Source organism: Cryptomeria japonica, chromosome 11 (genome assembly GCF_030272615.1).
Source record: "Cryptomeria japonica chromosome 11, Sugi_1.0, whole genome shotgun sequence".
In the NCBI taxonomy this organism is placed as follows: domain Eukaryota; kingdom Viridiplantae; phylum Streptophyta; class Pinopsida; order Cupressales; family Cupressaceae; genus Cryptomeria; species Cryptomeria japonica.
Genome location: NC_081415.1, coordinates 649,262,662 through 649,273,913, shown reverse-complemented (window position 1 = coordinate 649,273,913; position 11,252 = coordinate 649,262,662). Strand labels below are relative to the sequence as shown.

Genomic DNA, 11,252 nt, shown 5'->3' with positions numbered 1-11,252 from the left:
GAGAATAGGATTATGGGCATATGTGAAGGATATGTATGTAGATCATTTGTATGCGTAGATGTTTTCTAAGACATTCTTGGAAGGAAGGATATACCGGTAGAAGGTTCAGGGTTTATGAACCGGTACAGAACAAAGCTTTAACCAGAACTCTTTTACAGATGCATTTTATGAGTTCACCAATACTATTTTATTTCAGCAAAAGCTTGTAGTCAATGAGAGTTTTTGTGTTGAGCAGTGTGCTCTAGGCAGCGTGCCTTCCTACATGTGTAGGCCCCCATGATATGTAATATCTTTCATATGGCCAGTGAATTGATATTGTGGGTCACAAATCCCACCGTGGTTTTTCCTCTTTGAGGTTTTCCATGTACAAATTATGTGTGTTATGGTGTTCATTTATGTGGATGGTTTATTTGGTTCGTGTTATATGTTTCTTCATTTACCGTTTTATGTGCATGTTGTAAAAGGTTAAAATCTTGTCTTACCAGTAGAACACCGATTCACCCCCCGGCCCCCCCTAGTGTTCTTGGGTTCATTGTATTCCAACAAAAACCCCTTAGGACACACTATGGTGTCCCTAGGTAACAGATGGTGTCCTAAGGGGTCATATGGTGTCCTATGACCCCTTAGGACACCATATGACCCCTTTCAACATCCTAGTGCATGACATGATCCTTTAGGACCATATGATGTCCATATGGTGTCCTAAGGGGTCATATGCTATTCTAACACGTGTTGCCCCTTACAACCCCATATGACACCTAGTGACACCATGTGACCCCTCAGAATACCATATGACCCCTTACAACACTATATGACCACTAACAAAAATATTAATAATATATTATAATATATACATTTATATATTATAGTATTAATATATAACATTTTTATTATATATTAATATATATTGAATATCATTATATTAGTAAATTGTATATTAATATATTAATATCGTAACTTATTAAAATTGGATATCTGATTTCTCTCGCATAAATTTCAAAATTCAAAATTTGGCTTGGGAATGATTTGGGATTTGTCTTGGAAATGACAAGCCTGGAAAGTCAATAGAAAAAACGTGTTTTTGAGTATTCTTTGATTTTCCAGACTTCGTACTGGTGGCTGGCGACTTTTTTTAAAGCCAAAATTGATAAAACAAAAAGGGTTTTTTAAGGACGTTCTCAACTTTTCAACAATATAGGGTTTGTCTTATTTTGACTTTAATAAATTATTATTATTTATTTTCTAATTGAATTTTGACTAAAGTCTTGATTGATAGGTTGATTGAAAAAAACCCATAACTTTCAAACGGTATCACATTTTTTGAATGCGAAACATGCATCACATTCTATGCTTCATCTACTATAGGAAAAAAATTGAATTTCATAAAGTTTAGACCAAGTTAAAATGGTCAGATCTAGGAGTTTTTAAATTTTTGAAATGTTGTAGTAAAAAATTCATAATTAATTATTTACTTCATAAAAAATTACAAAAAAATATGTCACATCTGGACATGAGTTTACTACCTATATTATAAATTTTATTAAAAAATATTATGATTTGATTGTGATTAGGGTGGTCAAACATACATCTACTTCTTATCTTTTTCCTGAAATTTTAGTACCACTGCATTGGAATTTTAAATTTTCATCAAATAGATTTTTTTTTTCAAAAAACAACTAGTAGCTTAGAAACTTCATTCAATTTGCTACATATTTTCTTCTTACATATTTTTAATGTAATGTTAATAACTTATTCAAATTTTCATGTCAAGTTGCATAACTCTTATTTTCTGAAATTTCATTGCCACTTAAGGCCTTGTTTTGGCCCACCATGATCCTGCACATACCCTGATCAAAATCTAGATCTATCTAATTCCTATATTTTCCTAATATAATGGTACTTAAGTAAAACGAGTGGTTTTACAACATCTAATGGTGAAAACCCTAATTTTCACCATTACACAAATATATAAAACCATATAATATATAAGCTCTTAATGTAGCAAAAAAATTCAACACTTAATAAGCATTCATCTTCTTTATGTAGAATCATTTGCTTTGATATCAAATATTGAGAAACAAAGTGAAACTATTACAATACAATATTCTACAAGTGTACATGCAAATATTTTTTCTTTTTCATTGAGTTTACCACAATATTATTTATGTCATTGCATAAATCAACAAATCATATCAACAAAAGATTAACATGAAGAAATCCTTTAAGGAAAAATATCCGCATGAAAAAGAGGGAAAGTATGTATCAATCTTAAAAAATAGATTATATATAACCTAACATTATTTTCACTCTAATTATATTTTGGCAATCCTTTTGTACATATAAAATATCCTTGTCTAAAACAACCATTTCATGTCCTCAATATAACTCTTTACATGAATATCATGGAAAAGAGATTTCCTCAATATAACTCTTTACATGAATATCATGGAAAAGAGATTTAAAGAAGATTTTGTAGAATAACAATACTTATAGAACTTATTGTTTTAACTCTTAATGCAAATGTAAATATTAATAGACACATTTTAAAAATAGATTTTCAATACTATGGGCCAAGAAGGAAATGCATTAAAAAAAACCCAAAATGAGCGAAAACAAGCCACTTTTATTTTTTAGAGATGATGCCTCCCAAAACCCTCCCAACCCTATGGGGGAGCTTTCAACTCTAGACGAGGGTTCCATTTTGGTCCAACTGTAACAAAGAATATATATTACACATAAGATTTCAAGTTTGAAACATTTTTCCTAACAATTTCTATGGCTCTCTCATAGCCTTACAATATTATTTTGTTTAAAATGTTTCTTTCACAACCCTACATTGATCACTTTTGTTTATGATAACTCCTTTACAACCCAAAATCATTTCTTTTATTGGATCCTTTGCAACTTCATATCAAAATTCTTTTGATTTTTCAAGCTCCTTTATAGCCCCACATCTTTATTGGTTCCTTTGCAACCCCACCTTTGTCTTTTCTTTTAGTTTTGGAATTTCCTTTATGGCTTCACATTTATGTGGCTCTTTTGCAATTTTTATTTTGTTATCTCCTTTTACTTAAACACATGTTGACATTATCAAGTAATAGTTTATGCATATGATGTCATTCATTGAATTTTGTGCAAATATTCATATATGTCTAGATGTTTTTATGTGTATGTAGAATGTTTGTTTAGTATGACGCATGCACTATCTACTTTCAAGATGACTGTTTATTTATTATGACACGGGAGAAGGGTGCCAATAGGCATTACAACTAACTTTACACAACCTAGCTCCTAAATGATATATTAGATCTTAGCAATTTCTTTCTGGTTGTTTTCGTATGTGAATTAAAAACTTAGAGCTATTGTTTCAGCTTCTAAGTAGTTACAAAGAGTGCATCATGTTTCATTATATGCACAAAAGTCAACAAGTGGTCATTTAGAGGTGATGCACAATACCTATTTAAAGATGCCCCAATAACAATACACTACAACCACCTCAAAAATTTGAACAACTAATATAATAAACATTCCACTAATAACCAATACATTTTCCTTTAATAACTTCTTTTACCAATACTTATGCACAAATACCCCAAGCTATTGTATGTTATGGGTACCAATAAAGGTGCACTATTCCAATTAAATATTGATATTATAACTGCAAGGGGTACAAGTGTGCAACTATTGGTACATGCAAAATATCTTTATTATCATTTTAATTTATTTTTTTTCAAGTTAGCACCTAGGAGGTTGGGTGAGAAAGGAGTAAATGATTCTTGGAACATAGGTGGTAGCTTGGCCCCTTGCCCTATATGATTAATAATAATTCACAAGAAAATTAGAGCACTAGCAAAATATATGGGGGAAAAGTGCATCCTTAACACTCTCACTAGGTGAAGGGTACTAGTATTCGTTGAAGCTAATGTTGCATACCCTAAGCTCTAAACAACACATTAGATTTTGATGACTTTTTTTTTGTTGTCTTTGTATGCAACTTAATTATTATAGCTATTGTTTTGGCTACTAAGTAGTTATGACAAACATTGTGGGATTTATTATGCACGCAAAGGTAAAAAATTGGTCATTTTGAGCTGACATCACATATACATTGCCGATTGGCCTGTAAACTATTTGCTTTGACCACCACGTAATTTGCAAAATTGATCCAATACTTATGCATAAACACCCTAATAATTATGCGCAATTGATCTAATTACTTTTTTTTCCAACTATTAGATATAGCAATAGACATCTTAAGTCCATTGATGATTTTTAGTTTAATTTTTTTTAACAAAATTCAATAAGCCCTAATTAGAACTTGGGTAAGAAGTGGGTCCCTTCCCCTATTTCATTTAAGATTCCCTTCCATTGATTGTCCCAATTGCAATAAACTACTGTCCAAGTGACATAGTCCTGTAGAAGAGTTAGATATAAACTTTTGCTTTATAAAATTTCAAGTCCTGTCTAAATCATTAAATTTGATGATTTTTTTTCAACTAAAACACGTTGAAAGAAGTTGTCCCAAAATTTGAACACTATTAACTCTCAAAAACATTTGGAAGCACCATCCAAATCAAATAACATAACAAACTAATTCACGAGACCAAAATTGCAGGATTCAAGACCATATCAAAAATCCAGAACCACAAATAATGGGTACCTAACATTGTAAATGCAAATAATGGGTACCTAACATTGTAAATGCAGGGATCAGTTCTACAAGTAGAAAGTTGAGGCAGAACAAAGAACATGTCATGTCTGAATGACTTCTATCGTCTGAAAATTTCTGACTTGGCTGATTAGCTGATAATAAATATTTTCTTTTCTTCAGAATTGTCGAAGGGAAGCCCACATGTGCCATGCGACTGACATTTCATTCAAGAACTTCCTTAAAGAAGCTTAAATAGCTGCTGTACGCCACAATGTACATGTACTCCCGCCTCTCACCAATGAATCTGCACCTTACGCTGCCTGGTTATTTTAGCCTCCATTATACTGTAAGAGTTTTTTCTCACTTCGACGCGTATGTACGCTTTTAATCAAAGTAAGCATCCTTTTCCAGCCGTTCCAACTGTACCTGAGGATTTTCCCTGCACTCTTACTGTTCAAATAATATATGAAGTGATCTGTCTCATTGCTACAAATTTCCAAGTTAACTTCCACTGTTACCAAATCAAAATCCTCATGATGACCAGCTCATTGCAGCAGTTCTAATCTATCTCTTGCCAAATAGAACTAAACTAAATATTTACTACTGAACCAACTTTCTAAATCTGTTTTCATATCTTCATTCCAAATTCTGAAAAACAATTTTACTAAAAGCTCATGGTCGCTAACCCTATTTCTATCAAAAGTTACGCATTAGAAGAAGATTTCTTACGACGACCGAACAGCTGCCGGCAAAGGCGTGTGACAAAACTCTTTTTCATAACAGCCTGATTTTTGCTGAGATCTCCATCACAACTGCAATTCCCACCAAGTTCAAGCTCCCGTTTACCATTCGAAATGTGCCCAAATTCTTGGTTAAGCCCATCTACATCTGGACAGAAGCGAGTGTATTTCATGGATTGAGCTCCAATGGCAGAACAAAAGATTTCATCCTCTGTTACTTCAGCAAAATACCCACTAGTAGCATTACAAGAAAGAGAAGGAGAATGGGCGAGCCAAGACATATAAACATCTCTCATTCCACCAATGCCTTTGATATCTTCTAATTTACAAGAGGAGGAATGGCGCTCCCTCATAGCCATGGCTCTCTGCACTGCAGCGCCCAGCCTATAAGTTCCTCCACCCTTGTCGTTTGACATTCCTTCGGCGGGACCCACAGAAGCAGTAGCGGACATTTCTGCGCCATTACAGAAAGTGGAAAGCCCTTGAGGATCACTGTGCATTCGACTGTGATGTAGCCGGGAATATGTCTTCATTCTCAGATTAAAAGCTCTGTGCAACGCAGTGATAGATAATATCATCTCCAGTGAAAAGAACTGGTGAAAGCAATTTAGAAAGCTGTTTCCTGCTAGAATATATGTAGGTACAGCAGTAATATGAAAGTGGACATTGGATACTGCGGACTACAGAGTTTTTTCGGTAAGGCCATCCTTTATGCATTTAATATCCTGTCTGAAACAGCCTTACATTTACTGTATTGCCTTTAATGTCTGTCCTTACCAGAGAATTCATTAGTTGGGTTACATTGGAGACGACGCGGCAAATGTCCTTTATCTAGGTGCCTTGGAGTTCCCCCACTTATCGACCTGCGTTTTCTTTCCTCTTTTTTAAAAACTTGACACAATTTTTTAGGGTTGAAATGTACAGGTAAAAATTGTACAGGTGAAAATGGATTGTAAAAAATGTACAGGTAAAAGAATGAGTGTCCAATGAAGAAGATTTTGTATTTATATGTTATCTTTGGTGGAGAGTTTGAAATCAGGGTTGCTTTTACGTTTCATGGTTGATTTTTGGGATTGGTTGGGTTAGCCTCTAATCAAGACTCTTTTTTTTTTGTAGTCTAGGTTTTTGGGCCTATTTTCATTTTATGACATCTATGGTTGGAATGGAACCAACAAACTTTTCAAGGTCCAAAGATGGTTGTCTAGCAATTATGGCAGAAAATTGTTCATACACTTCAAGAGACTATTTTGACTAACTATGAGTTTTTTGGTGCCAAAGATCCTAATGATGTTGTTATTTCTACAAGGTTGACCTTTTCTACTCAGGGGACTATTACTATTGGTGCACAATGTTGCTAGCCTAAGTGGAAGATTAACCAAAAGGGTCGTTGGCTTCCTCCTCTTCAAGGAGTTCTGAAGATAAATATTGTTGGTGGTATTGGTAGAGATAATTTTGGTTATGTTTAGTTTTTCTTTTCTATTTACAAAAGGTTTCACATGAATAACTTTATCGAGGCTCTTGCAATCCTCTATGCTATGGAGAGAGGTTGTGCCCTTGGTTGGAGGCGAATATATTGCATGCGCATTGATTAGATTCTATCAATTGGCATTTAGTTGTGGTGCTTAGATAGATCCTGTGCCTAAGTAAGTCTTTTAACTATGTTACCTTTTCCCTTATTCCCATCGAGTGGAATAGAGTGGTAGATTGTTTGGCCAAATGGGTGTTTCAATGTCAACAAGATTGGAATATTGTAGATCGAAAGAATTTTCATTTGGATTAATCTCATACATTTTAGCAATTAGTTAGGGAAGATAAGATTGTTTAATTTGTTGTTCTTTGTTGGGCCGTTGGACATTTCTGGTGTGTAATTTTCTTCTATGGATTAATAAATTTTTACCCCTTTTTGGGAAAAAAAAGTGTCTTAATGTTTGGGTTGGATTTGTTTTATTGTAGAGGAAATATCTAGAAATTTTTTGGATGAAGTCATAGATGTAGATATGCACTTTGAGTTTGGATTCGTCCCTATAATCAAAGGTGTTCAATCTTATAACTTTATATATTAGATTATAGCCTGCCCCTCTCTTTGAGTATTTGGAAACTTAGTGGTATCTAAAAATATCTTACAAAGAGTAGATTTGTAGAATTGTGGGAGACAAGTTCTCCCAAATCAACTCCTAATAGGTGAAAAATGATTGAAAATAACATGCAAACAACCTAAGTATGTAGATTTTATTCTCCTTTTAATGAAACAAATCAAAATATTCCACTGTTAATTACTTTTTCAATGCTTTAGAATGAATGCATTCTTTATTGTTTAGATGATTAGGAGATGATTCAATGAATGCATTCAATATATCTAAATATTAGCTCCAAAATGCATCAAAATGTATGTTTAGACAACTCAAGTTCAAAGGATAGATGAAGCTAGTCAAACAAATTTGAATTTTGAATTTTAAAGTGAAAGGGGATAAACCCACAATTATAAAAATGTTCTAATCTAGACAATGTGGCAAATAAGTGGATAAGGCAAATGCATCTAGGAATTTGTATATGAAAGTATAAGGTAGGACTAGGTGTATATAAACATTTGCATGTGTATGTAAATAGATAAAAAATTAGGGAATGAGCTCAACTTCGCACATGACATGTCATTTATCATTAGATACATGTATTGAGATATTTCCTCAATAAATGCATACAAATAAATGAGAAATGTCATGAACATACAAATTTCTTCATTATATATACGAGACATTATTTTTACCATGTAAATAATTTTCAAAAATAAATATTTTTAAATCTAATAGATTTGAGAGAAAGGTATTTAAAAGAAAAAGTTTATATAAAAATACTTTTATTTAGATTTATAAATTATGTGAATAGAAGCTAAGCAAGAAAATAAATTGGTAAAATTAAAAAGGACTCTGTCCTCAATAGCTAAACAATTATATTCATTTTTTTCCATTCTATAAAATTATGCATATATGTAAATAATAATTTTTTAAAGAAGGAAGAAGGGGAGGGGGTATGGGGCAAAATTCACAAATATTTTTGTTATATATTAAATGTTTTCAATATAGCTTATGGGTACATTAATTTTTTTAAAAATTTGTAAAAGTAGGGATATGGTTCTAACATTTACTTATTAGCTTACTAAAATATATATCATTTAACTTTTCAAAATGTATATCGATAAATATAAGGAATGTTATGTAATGAGGTCTCATTGTTAGACAAAATTGAGAGTCAATTGATCAATAAATAATGAGGATATTTATCATAATACTATTGAAAATAAATATATGATAAAATGACTTCACCAAAGACATGAAATGCACATTACAATCCAATCCATCTCTAATGGTTATCATTTGATTAATATAGAAGCATACACATCAATGAAACAACATAAATCATCTCAACATATTGAAATGCTAAATGCAAAATATTACCGATAAATGAACATTCAATTTTCTCTAGAGATAAACTAATAAAACATAATTAAGATGAATAACTTATTAAGATAATAGTACAAAATTATTAGTAAAGTGTGTGGTCAAATAATTAATAAATAATCATGTCTTGTTTCACTAGGTAATTGATCAAAATGATCAAATATAAATAAATAAATAGATTACAATTTTACTTACAGAAATACTAATTAATACATAATGGTCAAAATTAACAAAATTCAAATTAATACGATCCCTTCACATGATATGAACTCTTGATCATCAATCTTGATTGAAACCTTCTAAAGATATAATCATAATATTTTTCTTTATCATTTAATAATTTTATTCATAGAATATTAATTAATACATGATAAAGGCAAGCAATACAAGCCGTAGTAAACCTCTCTGTCAAACAATGAGGAGTACCGCAAACGTCCCACCTCCCACGAGGTACGTTAAACACAGCAACAATAACCTTATTATCTGCATGGTGATTGAATCATTTCCGCTGCTTTTATCTATAGTCGCACATTAATAATTATATATGGATTTAGATATGGGCAACGTCACTCAGAGGCGCCCCTCACTATCTTTGCAACATGTGAAATGCAATGGCCTGTTTTATTTGGTTGGGGAGCATTATAACAATCCCTCATAAGAATCATGACAACCAGTTTTCCAGATCATATTCTTGTCCGAATCATGACAACCAGTTTTCCAGATCATATTCTTGTCCGAATCATGACAACCAGTTTTCCAGATCATATTCTTGTCCAGTATTGAAAGACGGCTTGAACAGTTGGCATTCATGTTGAATGTTTAATAAAACCTAGATTGTGTCCTCTATGCTTTTGCCATCACCGTCATTTCCCATGAAGACAATGTAATCCAAAAGTTACCAAGTTCGACTATTTCTGTAGAACTCGTCCTTTGATTCGACGTTTGTATATTGAGGTGGACATATCAAATGATATACAAGATTTTATGGACATTCATCTCATCAACCAATGTTACGTTGTTTTTTTTTTATCTTGTTCCTTAAATCTTTATATATAAAAGTATAAAAAGTATTATTCAGCTATTATAAAATTCTTGGTCATATTTTTCATAAAATATTATATGATTGTAAAATTGGTTTAAGTGGAATATCAAATTTTATTATTAATATTCTGATTAGATAAAACAAGAGAGGTTCGAATCTTTACATTGTTGGGAATGTGAAGTCCAACGGATGGTTTTAATTCCTTCTCGTGAGTTGGTCTATCTGATAACATGTTGGTGTTGGATATAAGCCACACCCGAACCGACGATGGACTAGTCCAAGAGGGGCCAGTAGCTCAGTGGTAGAGCACTCCAGCAACATATGGAAGGTCCTAGGTTTGAGTCCTAGCTGGTCCATGTCTCACATGGTATCAGAGCCAGGTCCAGGCTAGGAGCCCAAAGCACACGAGAGGTGTGGCTTAAGGGGGGGTGTTGGTGTTGGAAATAAGCCACACCCGAACCGATGATGGACTGGTCCAAGAGGGGCCAGTAGCTTAGTGGTAGAGCACTCCAGCAACATATGGAAGGTCCTAGGTTCGATTCCTAGCTGGTCCATGTCTCAACATACATAACAACCATAATGCTAAGACTAGGGGTCTCATGAGAAGAGGGAGCACCCATCAAATAGACCAACTCACGAGAAGGAACTAAAACCAGTTGACTACTGGAACAAGAAACAAAAGAAAATTAAACCAAAAATTGAAGGACATTAAAAAACCTACACTGCCCATAAAAGACATAAACTGATGGTCTACCTGGTGGGGGGTTTTTTTAGCTTGCCAATCCTGGTGAAGCACTTTCACCTTTCTAGAAAAAGACAATATAATGTTTGAACCTTTGCCCAAAGAGATAGTAGGGGACTTCGATAAAGCCTTGACCATGGATCTAGTAGGCTTTGAAACATTGGTTGATGTTATTTCGAGGTACCACTTCCTCTTCACATGTCTTTTATAGATCTCTTCTTAGATAGCTTGCAAAGAAGCCAACTTTTTTCTCTCCATTTCCTTGTTGATAGCCACCATCTTGTCTACTTTTCTTTTAAAAGTCTCCTAGTTGCCTTGTAATTCTGGAATAACCCTAGTCGTCTCTTTCCTTTCCTCCCTTTGGTTCACCTTATCATTGAAAGCCTTAATTTCCTCCTCCATATCATCCTATTTATAAAGCCTCTTCACCAGATCATTAGCCACCAACAAAACCCTTTCATCTTTATCTTTTATTGCCCAACTAGAATATCTAACGTCAATCTTGACAACCGCCTCCAATCTATTGATTTTCCTCTTTCTAGTGTTAAACTAGGCGAGGAGCAAGTGATTGATGGCATTCTACCTATTATAGGAACCACAAAGCTCATCAAACTTCTCAGTA

At 33.3% G+C, this 11,252-nt stretch overlaps 1 non-coding gene across 1 annotated transcript; it reads left to right on the top strand.

Annotated features, from left to right (window-relative positions):
• The first annotated feature begins 10,370 nt into the window (after window positions 1-10,370).
• On the top strand, window positions 10,371-10,442 carry TRNAV-AAC (transfer RNA valine (anticodon AAC)). The gene has a single exon. It is a non-coding gene; the product is annotated as a tRNA-Val (tRNA).
• Window positions 10,443-11,252: the final 810 nt, after the last annotated feature.